Source organism: Choristoneura fumiferana, chromosome 9 (assembly GCF_025370935.1).
Source record: "Choristoneura fumiferana chromosome 9, NRCan_CFum_1, whole genome shotgun sequence".
NCBI classification, from domain to species: domain Eukaryota; kingdom Metazoa; phylum Arthropoda; class Insecta; order Lepidoptera; family Tortricidae; genus Choristoneura; species Choristoneura fumiferana.
The window spans coordinates 8841803-8854577 of NC_133480.1; the positions used below are offsets into that span (position 1 = coordinate 8841803).

The window sequence follows — 12775 nt, forward strand, 5'->3', positions numbered from 1 at the left end:
AATTATGATATTCAGACTATATCAAATTAAAAATCTCAAATAGTGAACACATTAAGATCGTATTTATTTAATATTTAAAGCAAGAGTACTTATTACAAGTTTTTTGGACGGCATGAAAATAGATTATTACTAGCTTTTGCCCGCGTGGAATTCGGTTATCGCGCGCTGTTCCCTTGGAAAATGTCATTTTTCCGGGATAAAAAGTACTATGTCACTCTCTGACCCATAAACTATCTCTATGCCAAAAATCACGTCAATTATTCGCTCCATTCCGACGTGAAAGACGGACAAACATACAAACACAGACACTTTCGCATTTATAATATTAGTATGGATTTTTCAATAAGCGGTTTTTATACGAATTTACGAGTTGCATGTAATTACGAAATGCATTATGTATTAATTATGAAATGCAAAACGGCCAAAACAATCGTAAAACATGTCTGCGTTAATAGAAATAACCGATTGATAACCTCCTGAAGCCCACAATATAAATATTTTGAAAAAAAAATTACAAAGCATTGTTTCGATAATAAAGCCAAACTGCCGTCAAACTGCCATGGTTTAAAATAATTGAAAAACAAAAAAAAATTACTTTGTTACATTGTCATAGATTCCTAATTCCCTTGAACTTATTGTGTACATTCTATTGCACATTGGGCCGCACGAGGAGTTCAGATACTTGACGCATTTACTCCCTATCCTATCCATTCATAAAAGCTTGTTAAGTTACAGTAAAAAGTTCTGTGCTTTCCTTGGCTTTGCCAGACAAATATACATATGTAGCACAACTTTTCATTAATAATTATGTATACTTATAAGCAAAAAAATCACGACTATTAGTCAGTTATTTAGGGCTCAGTATTTTTCCCAGATATTAATAAATATTGAACTAAAAGACGATATTGAACTAACTTTACTTATGGGTCGATCAACTTTTTCTTGTACCTCATTGCCACGGTACGTCACCTGGATGACTCTTTTCTTACGAAACTCTGGCACTGTTGTCTCTTGGACAACGGGACAGAATAACAAACAAGAAAAAGTTAACTGACCTTTATTCATCGACGAACAACAAAATGACGGATGGGTAGCCAAGTGAAACCTAAATATAATCTAGTACAATCACCACTCTCAAATATTTAAGTACCGTTCTTTGATTTAAAACTACCGTGAGACACAGACATAAGTATTAAAACAAAATACACGGCTCAAGTTCAAGCCGCATTCACAACACACTGCATCAGATAAATATGAACGCACACACACACACACACACACACACAGACCCACACACACACACACAAACACACACGCACACACATCACGCCTGTATTTCCAAATGGGGTAGGCAGAGCACACGAAACGTTACCGCTTCTGAGCCACTTTTAGCAATTTTAGGTTTTAAGTTTGACAGAAAAGGCACAACGCAACCATAGAAAATGTATGAATCCGATACAGTTCTGCTGCGTCACGACACAACACGACAAATAAACGTAAAAGCGGCTTTAGTAGTCGAAGTATGCCTGACATGTTTCGGACCGATCCCTGGTTCTTTGTCAAGATCAGTTCAAACGGGAATCCAACTGCGAATTGCGCGCCGGTGCTCTAGCAGTCTGGTTCTAAACACGTCGGACATACCTCGACTACTGATACGTGAGTGATCCGTGTATTTATTTTTAATTTAATAATAATATTTAAATACCCAATCAGTTTATTTTACATGGGGTACATGGTACACTTGACAACAAGTGATTACATACACATAATCTGTTTAATATAAATTACCCTTTCTATTTCCCAATCCCTGTAGTTGTTAACATTATTGTTTGCCTTCTCGTTCCGTTTAGGATTTCGGTAAGTTAAATACAATCTTACAAATAATGACTAGATGTTTTTGGATAAGCACACATTTTTTAACATCTATAAGTACTATGTTATTCTATTTCTCTTAAGTAAAGTCAATGTTGCAATAAATTTGGTATCAACTTGCAAGTTTTAATCAAATCAGATAATTCTAGTAGACCAATTGTGGTGTTAAAAATGATCTAATCACTCATTTTGAGTATCGTAACCGCTTATCCACTTCTGCTGCTAGCTGTGCCTTTTGATTGTTTGCTTAGTGTCGCTTACGATACCTCCAATTCACAGGTCCTAGCCTGCAGCATAATATGCACTTGAACACGTAGTTGAATTCGTCAATTAAAGCTATTAAGGTCTCTACCCACCACACCGTATCATATCATGACCGTAATAGGCACGTGTCAGGCAAAAATAATATATTGTATATATCATTGTATTGAAAAGAATGAGACTATGCATGCCCACTAGCATGGCACGTTTCATAAACAACCGTCGCTGTAGTGTGCCAACACGCTTCTTAGGGGTATGACACACTGTTGACATGTTGTAGTCACCAATACTGTTGATTGCTACCACGCTGGTGGCCACTCGCCAGTGCGTTAAGCCTAATAACCCCAAAACGTTCAAATATTTTTTCTTTTCGGTTATAATATCTAAATTAATTAATTACACTCTAGTTTAATTTTGATTTGTATATGCAACAATTCGCTCGACTTCTGTTACAAATCTGTCAAAACAGGCTTAAAACTGATAATCATTTCTTTTTATAATTCGATTGCAAAACATTGTTACTTAATTTAGAGGAACAGAATAATTTAACTGTAACTTTACTCTGGCAACTCCAATACATTAAAATTTACTCTGGCAACTCCAATACATTAAAAATAAACCATGGTTGAGAAAGCAGCTGCCAGTGGTTAAATAAATACAACTAAAGCGCAACGAGCAAATTAGTTTAGTAAGTATACCTAGACATGTTCGTATGTGACCTGTCTCAGGGAGCCTCTGCTGCCTTTATTGAGTTTTTTTTTTTGATAAGTGCGGCAAATGCTGACTGCAACAGGATTTTCCAAAGTGTCACATACATACGAACTTGTCAAGCTATATAGCTATGTATGTCAGAATGTCAGTGATGAAAGTATATATATTTTTTTGAAGTGCGTAATGCTTAGCAAACTGCTCAAATTTCTAATAAACCATCATGAGAACCAGAATAAAGTCACAAGGCTTACATCAATATCACTCTTATACATAACTAAAATACAAAAACTTGGTGAACATCAAACATTGGGTGCCATAGTGACTAATTTAAAATTTACAACAAATGCTGTAGTACCAAATAAAATATTTCCAAACATTTATTGCGAATTTGATTCCTATTAATATATTTCATGTACACATGTTCATAATTAGGAAATAACTACTCGCAATCCTTATGAAGTTGAGGATTGTTATGTTAGTTTTGTATACAAATCATTACTATTGAACACATCATAGTGAAATGATTGAGATATCTTTTAATAAATAAATAAATGTCACATTACTTTTGAGATCAATTTTACACCTGGTGTATGGAAAAACATTCCTTGTATTAAATACTGGAATTTTTGCAAATTGCAAATAATATGTCTTAGATGTAAGAACCATGCCCTTTCAAAAAATTTTAGTGCCAATTGAAGAATTTATAATGGAAAAGAGTGGGTTTTTGCGGAGAGAGAATATTAGTCGTTCATACCTCCGTTGTATGCATAGTCTGCCTTATTGTGCATAACCAGCTGGTTGTCCACGAAGTAAAAGCTGTCCGAGCATGTTTCAAATGGGTAACAATCATCTCCTCAACTGTAATAGAGACAAGTAATAAATTAAAAACCTTAGTTGCAACACAAATTTAAGTAGTGGGTCTATCAACTTTTTCTTGTCACTTGTTGCTATAGTTACGGTCTCCTGGGTCACTCTTTAAACCATAAGTTTAAAGGATTAAAATTCGCCAAACATGCATTTTGTGGCAGTTTTAAGCACCTCCTATAATTAGTCATCTAATAAACGTGTAAGTAAGTATAATGTGACACAACATTTCCTCTATTAAAGTAGTACTTTTGTCCCCTTGCTGACAGGAACGAAAACCACAAGAAATTGTTGATNTTTCAAATTTGGAAGGCTGATAAAAAAAAAACTGATAACACCAGGTTTTAATTTTTTTTTTATTATATGACACGATATAAACTCTCAAGGTCGCAAATGAGATAATTGATTTAAAACCCTTTAAAAAAATAATAAAAAATATATTACCGTCAAAACGTAACGGAATTGACTATTTTTTGACCACGCAGTACTTAATACCTTATTATTTCATGCTATAACTTCTCATGATCATGATTTTGTTTAAACGAAATTTATGATATAACGATAGTCCTACCGATTGCGGAATCATGATAATCAAAAATTTCATGTTTATATTTATTTCTTTTCACGTGCAAAAAACCACGTTTTCGTTACGAATACTTAGGTGACGCTTTTTTAAGCTACCTTTAACGCCAATTTCGGTAGAAATTAGTTTTTGTACACTGGCAACTAATACTCTAATAGGGCAACATCGATGAGATAAATAAATCTCATCAGTTTGTTGACAAACAGCCATCAAAAGTGAACGCGGAGGTTTTTTTTCGAAAAAACGTCGAAAGTGCTTGTTCGATTTTAAGGGTAAGTAGTGATTATTTTTAACTGGTTGTTTTTTTCATACGATAGGGTAATCTTTTCCATGTAAGTGGCATGTGTTATTATGTTCAAAATTCGTTATTTCACCATGATAAACGATTTTGTTATAAAATACGTTACACTTTCTTACGATTACGTTACATTTTTACAAAAGCTACGTATTTTTACATAACGTAACGAAAAAAATGTGTAAAGGGAAGTCACACAGAAAAATTCTAACTCACACCAGTTATTATTAGGTTTCCAATGACTGCACGCACAGTAAGTTAGTTAGATGGATATTTTGAAGTTAAAAAATTTTAATCTGTAGGTGCAGGATCGCACAAGAGAATTGTGGCGAGTTCTGTGTTCACGTCCTGCTACATGCATAGCGTATTAAAGTGAGAGACAAACGGAGAGATTCACTTACCTACTTAGTTCATTTGTTACCTAAACTTAATAATCATAATAATTTATTTCCAAAAACATCTTTTACATTGTCCACTTAACTAAGATACTACTTCCTAAATTGGTAAAACCTGTGATTTAGGGTTTTGGCCATTTCTTTGAGTATTTAATAGCTTGTACAGTCGAAGTCACAAGCATGATCACAACTAGTGGAGGACCTTGTGCAAGGTCCGCGCCGGATTGCTACCACCATCTTCCTCGCTAATCCTGCCGTGAAGCAGCAATGCTTGCACTGTTGTGTTTCGGCGTGGTGAGTAAGACAGCCGGTGAAATTACTGGCACGAGGATCCCATCATAGCCTCTAGGTTGGCAACGCGTCTGCAATACCCCTGTTGCAGATTTTTATGGACGGTGGTGATCTCTTACTCCTTTGATCGTTTTTGCCATCCAGTCGAATAAAAAAAAACCACATCCAAATTCGTTATGCTTATAAATGTGCACCTTATTGTCAGTGTTAGAGAGGCATGTAAAGATACACTTTTGGAAAGATGTTCGTCAACTAGAGGTCCTTCTACTTCCACATTCTCATGTTTAGCTCTATAGATCTCAATAGGACAGATTTAAGATTCAGTATCGTCAGAAATCTAGTAAAAAATAAAACTTCACTTTTATATGAGATGTATTTTTTTTCATACATACGTTATCTAATGGAATTTTTACCATTTGATCTAGGCTTTATAAAAATTTGCGTTACGTTTTATGGTAACGTCACGTATTTTTTTATTTATTCTATGTCACATTGTCAAAAATTCGCGGCCTTACCCAAATCGGAGTGCCAACTTTGTACTGTTCCAAAGCCCCTAAACTTCGAAAATAATTTTAGAAAATATCATAAACTTTTATTATAGTCAACAGAAACCGAAACATCTCAGAGTCGTTTTAAATTCTACACACCGTACCGCCCCCCGTATGTACTCTCGTTTCTCTTTTGGTAATAAGTCTCTCTTTTTTCACATACATCTTCTGCTTACCGCCCTTGCCTTCGGTTCTTTCTTCAATATCTATGTCTGTGATTACCATTAAAATAACCATTCAATTTGCCGAAATAAAGAAATGTAAGTAACATAACACATCCAGAGTCGTAATATGAACGCTAGGTTGCAATTAATGTGCTCCGCTGAACGGAGATGCAGAGATAGCTGAGGAATGCATTTTATATGCATTGGATATTTCCAGGCAACAAAAAGGTAGCCAAAAGATAAAAACCACACCGTAGCGAGCGCTACGCTCATCCTCTATATATGGTATAAATACGCCCTTTTTGCCGGTTTGCGAAAAATTAAACTTTTACAGTGGAAGTAACAAAATTTGCTACTTTTTTATGTAAATTTGTTTGTTTTGGGGGAATCGTAATTAATGCCAGTAAACGTTCATTAAAGTACATATATTACATTAAAGTACATATAACGTACTTAGGCTGATTATTAAGAAAATGATACTTACTTGAAATTCAGTGGCCAAAACCAGTTCCAATAGATTCATCATTCATTCACTTATAATCCATTTAGCGTCTGCTAAAGTATTAATCACTCTTAAATAAATATAATTATATTGCTTTGTCTGACCAAAATTTAAATTCAATTTAATTTTGTTCAAGCTCATATTATAACTCCGTTAAAATTGTTTCAAATGCTGTTGTTTCTGTTGTTGAAATCATCATGAATTATGAATAGAGCTGCCTATAATCATATGGGGAGCGATTGCGCTCAGGGGCAGATAGCGGTATGATCTGAATGTGTTTCTTAAATCTAGACGAGAGATTTAGTAAAAGACAAGAAATAGGGTCGTCGCCCATGCGGAAATCCGTTGACTTAGTAGGTAAATAAAAAAAATATCCAGCTGTGGATTTTTTTTTGAAATTTTCCGGAGCGTTATAACGAGCGGAACGAAATATAGCAAGACAAAGACTATCCCTAAAAAAAAGTATCATTATACTCATGAAAATAGGCGCATATAACTTTTACAGCATCCTGTTTATCTCATCCTCAATCTTGTTTTCATCTAACGGGAATCGTAAACAAAATGCGGAATCGTAAAAAATGACTGACATAAATCTTTTATGCGTCTAAATTCGTGTTCCGTATAAAAATCAAGGGAAGTCATCAGTGCGTGAAATTTTGTCATTTATATGGGAATTTCGGGGAGTTGATTCGTTTGGAAATGACCTTAAAAGGCTTTCTTAAGACATTTTTACCTTTTTTCACACTCTTTAATACAGATTTTTTCGTATCCCAGATGTTGACAACACTCTTAGCTAGACCTGTCATTTGCTGATGTAGAAAGAAAGAATTCTAATTATACTGTTTAGTTTTTTTTTTTTTTTGTTTCTATTTATTTATTTCTGTTTAGTTAAAACTCTCATTACATTTTGTCTGAATGAAACGGTTCCTTATTTAGTGTTACAAATAACTCCTTAACACCTTCAGTGGTGTTTGTGGGAGGATTCAAAACCGAACTCTGCATTATAAAATTATAATTAAATGATATCCACTGGTCTATGTAGGTATTTCAACTCTCCGGGTTTGACTCGCTTAATATTATCGAGCTTCAAATTTAATCATCCACACATGGAAAGAATAAATGAACATTTTCTGATCATGAATATAAACCGGCTATGAACGAACAGCACTGCCGTGAGACTTGTAAGTGCGTGGCTATATCATAAAAGGACGGGTAACAGAGCGGCATTTGGCTCGCTGTAGCGGTGGCGGCGGCGCAGCGGGAACGTGAATGCATTGTGTTATAAGGGTAAGGCCGCGAATTTTGACCAATTTGGACGTTTCAAATTTGGAACGCTGATAAAAAAAAACTGATAACACCTAGAGGTTTAATTTTTTTTTTATTATATGACACGATATAAACTCTCAAGGTCGCAAATGAGATAATTGATTTAAAACCCTTTTAAAAAAATAATAAAAATATATTACCGTCCAAAACGTAACGAAAATTGACTATTTTTTTTGACCACGAGTACTTAATACCTTATTATTTTCATGCTATTTAACTTCTCATGATCATGATTTTGTTTAAACGAATTTTATGATATAACGATAGTCTACGATTGCGGAATCATGATAATCAAATAATTTTCATGTTTTATATTTATTTCTTTTCACGTGCCAAAAAACACGTTTTCGTTACGAATACTTAGGTGACGCTTTTTTAAGCTACCTTTAACGCCAATTTCAGTAGAAATTTGTTTTTGTACACTGGCAACTAATACTCTAATAGGGCAACATCGATGAGATAAATAAATCTCATCAGTTTGTTGACAAACAGCCATCAAAAGTGACGCGGAGGTTTTTTTTCGAAAAAACGTCTAAAGTGCTTGTTCGATTTTAAGGGTAAGTAGTGATTATTTTTAACTGGTTGTTTTTTCATACGATAGGGTAATCTTTTCCATGTAAGTGGCATGTGTTATTATGTTCAAAATGTCGTTATTCACCATGATAAACGATTTTTTGTATAAAATACGTTACACTTTCGTTACGATTACGTTACATTTTTACAAAACTACGTATTTTGTACATAACGTAACGAAAAAATGTGGTAAAGGGAAGTTCACACAGAAAAATTCTAACTCACACCAGTTTATTATTAGGTTTCCAATGACTGCACGCACAGTAAGTTAGTTAGATGGATATTTTGAAGTTAAATAAATTTTAATCTGTAGGTGCAGGGATCGGCACAGAGAATTGTGGCGAGTTCTGTGTTCACGTCCTGCTACATGCATAGCGTATTTAAAGTGAGAGACAAACGGAGAGATTCACTTACCTACTTAGTTCATTTGTTACCTAAACTTAATAATCATAATAATTATTTCCAAAAACATCTTTTACATTGTCCACTTAACTAAGATACTACTTCCTAAATTGGTAAAACCTGTGATTTAGGGTTTTGGCCATTTCTTTGAGGTATTTAATAGCTTGTACAGTCGAAGTCACAAGCATGCTCACAACTAGGTGGTAGGACCTTGTGCAAGGTCCGCCCGGATTGCTACCACCACCTTCCTCGCTAATCCTGCCGTGAAGCAGCAGTGCTTGCACTGTTGTGTTTCGGCGTGGTGAGTAAGACAGCCGGTGAAATTACTGGCACGAGGTATCCATCATAGGCCTCTAGGTTGGCAACGCGTCTGCAATACCCCTTGGTTGCAGATTTTTATGGGCGGTGGTGATCTCTTACTCATTTGATCGTTTGCCATCCAGTCGAATAAAAAAAAACCACATCCAAATTCGTTATGCTTATAAATGTGCACCTTATTGTCAGTGTTAGAGAGGCATGTAAAGATACACTTTTGGAAAGATGTTCGTCAACTAGAGGGTACTTCTACTTCCACATTCTCATGTTTAGCTCTATAGATCTCATATAGGACAGATTTAAGATCAGTATCGTCAGAAAGTTCTAGTAAAAATAAAAAGTTCACTTTATTATATGAGATGTATTTTTTTTTCATACATACGTTATCTAATGGGAATTTTTACCAGTTTGATCTAGGCTTTATAAAAATTTGCGTTACGTTTTATGGTAACGTCACGTATTTTTTTATGTTATTTCTATGTCACATTGGTTAAAATTCGCGGCCTTACCCATAAGTTTCTGTTTGAAAAAATATTTAGAAGCTTTTGTGCTGACTATATTTTTGTTGACTGTTCTTACTTGTCTTCCAACTTATATATATGTAAGTACACCAAATTTCAAGTCAATCCAACCACTGGAAGTGAGTCAAAATGACCTTGCAAAATTTGACCCAAAAACAGCAACAAATAGCGTAAGTTAAATAAAAAACTTGTAAAACCAACGGGAGTTGATGATGTTGGTATCTTCGATTCAATGAGTGTTTTTTTTTATTGCGCAGAAATAAACGATAACATAATAATAATTTATTTATCGGGGTGAGCCCAGTTTATTGCCTTGCCGTTGCTTTACTCAGTGGGCCTCCAGAAAATAATTTAAATTGTTTTCTTCAAATATAAGCTAATTTAGCTGTGAAGAGATTGATATTAGTCGTTTTTAGGTCAATTGTACAGTCATAAAAATCGGTACAGACATCGCGTCAAATACAATACAATACAATACAATGACTCTTTATTGTAACAGGTACACAGAGAGAAAAAATAAAAGGTAAGCAATAGGCGGCCTCATCGCTTAAGAGCGATCTCTTCCAGACAACAGCATGTATACAAATATGTCGGTAATGTACATACACAATATATTATGCATAGCCTGAAGAATGGCAAAACTAAAGGGGCACATTTTGCTCGCAGGACTGAAAGCCGATGGGGTCAGAAGGCTCTCAAATGGCGTCTGCGGACCGGGAGACGAGCTTTCGGTAAGCCTTCAAAAAAGATGGAGCGACGACCTGGTTAAGATCGTGGGATCGCGGTGGATGCGGAAAGCACAAGACCGGTCTGAGTGGAGAGCCTTGGGGCAGGCCTATGTCCAGCAGTTGACGTCTTTCGGCTGACATGACGATGATGATGATGAATATAATGAGCTTAATCGTGCCGACTAAACAATATCATTGATAAACCTCCTTCGGGCAGTCGGGCAAAAAAAGACTATAAAGTTGACACTTGAAACACATTGGCTATTTCGAGGTTATCAAATTAAATAACGCTTCAATCGCGACTAATTAAAATTTATTGGAAATTTTACGATAGTCACGTATAACATGTATGTAAAAGCCAGCAGTACAAGTGACCTCACAATTCTACACGTTATTTACAAAAAAAACTACCTATATAAGATTGAAAATGATATTCAATTCAAGAGCCGCTTTACGCCACCTAACGCGCAACCTTTGGCAGTAATACTATGATAGTCTGGGTACCGGTTATCTTAAACAACCCATTTTAGTTTTAGCACATATGCCGCCATCGAGGATTTACCTAGCTCGATCATATTATAATAAATAATAATAAATAATATTTTATTTTTCGACCAACTTGGATCATTGAGTTAGTAATACAATTGAATAAAACTTATGCTAGTGTTAGTTAAAACATAACAGACAAAACAAGGACAACTACATAACAAAACATCACTAACACAACATTCAGGTATTGCGCCGCACGTGTAGTTGACAGCAGTGGTTAACGTACGGGCAATCCAGTCTGTCTGCTATCATGCGCAGGACACTGTTGGCGCTAGCCCTGACTCTGCTGGCCAGAGATGCGCATCGTTTACGCATTATGGCGTAAAAACAAACCACCCGCGCCTCCGCGAACATCCCCGAAGCGCTGCGAATCGCGGTAGCCCCATCAGCATCCTGAACGCGTTATTATATTGAATACGCAGAGCGCTATACTGCTTCTGCGTGTAGTTTGCCCACAGGCTGCTTGTGTAAAAAGTTGTACAGTAAGCTTTAAATAAAGTGATCTTTACGTCGTTCGAGCAGTAAGCAAACCTGCGGGCTATCATATTAGCTCTTACAGACAACGCTCTGCGTTCACGCTCCACATCGGCATCGTCCTTGAGGTCAGATGTAACTAAATGTCCTAGGTATTTGAATTGGTTCACCATACGAAGTGGTAAACCATTTAGCTTTATTGGTGGGACAGTCAGGGGATATTTGCTCTTACCTCTAAAAACCATGCACTCCGTTTTATTAACATTATACACAAGACCGTGGTCAGTCGCATGTCTTTCACATTTGCGAATAAGCTTATTCAACCCACAGACGGAGGCGCTCAGCAGCACCATGTCATCCGCGTAGCTTAAGTTGTTAACGCACACTATGACATATTATGTCGCCTCAGGGTGGTTTAAAACTTTGCTGAAGCCATCTTGATTAAAATTTATAGAAGACAATAAAAAAAAAATAACGGTTGTTGTCGATGTGTTGATTTTAAAGTTCACTTTATCGGGATGTTTTAAAAGTTTAATTTAAAAAGAATGCTACAGCAAAATGATGTTTACACAACCAACCTGACGGAATCAGTAAACAACGGTGTGTAGAGGGAAGGAACACAAACTCTGTATATGCAAAATGTCTGACTAAAACTCTAAGCTAAAACGAAAATTCAGTTGTGTGTTTTCAGGTCCCAATCCGCACTGGGCCCGCTTGGGAATAATGGCCTAAGCCCTCCTAATGGGTCCTACTGAAAAACAGCGTTGCGGTTTGCTGTAACATTATGCTGAGTGGGGCCCACTTTATACTATTCGATGTTATTTTTTTATTCTTTCCATCTAATGTATTTTTATATGTTAATAAATGTTTCTCTCTCTCTCTCTCTCTCTCTTGTCCTGGTCGGAGATCCTGAGAGGAAACCTGTGCCCAGCAGTGAGACATCTATGGGCTGGGACGAAAACTTTAAGCTTAAGTTCTAAAGTCTACTTACAGTCTAATCTTATTAAATGAGCAGACTTTCAGCCTTCCACATGTCTCAGTGCTGCAAGACAGTGCATACGTGAAAATGGATGGTATGGATAAACATATGCTTTTATGTAATGTACTTATCCGATAGTTAAGGAAGCATGGAAAACAAAAGAAGTAGAGGACGACCGCTAGTTAGGTACGTGTTACTAAACCGAATATCCAAATCTTCCAGGAACATTTGGACCGAAAGTCAATTCTGGTTAGATTAATCTAGCGCCGCAAGAGGATGAGAGTCAACCCCAAAATAAAAGTGGAAGAAGATGGGAATCTCAATAAAAGCACGTCTGCCTACAGCCACTATTGTAATTTCACAATTATATTTGCTGAAACCAGTATAAAACCTACCAACATCCTAACGAGCACTACTCTTTC

The 12775-nt window shown here is 35.9% G+C and overlaps 1 pseudogene; it reads right to left on the minus strand.

Annotated features, from left to right (window-relative positions):
• Nucleotides 1-10959: 10959 nt before the first annotated feature.
• Nucleotides 10960-11727, minus strand: LOC141430818 (uncharacterized; annotated as a pseudogene).
• Between the last annotated feature and the right edge of the window lie 1048 nt (nucleotides 11728-12775).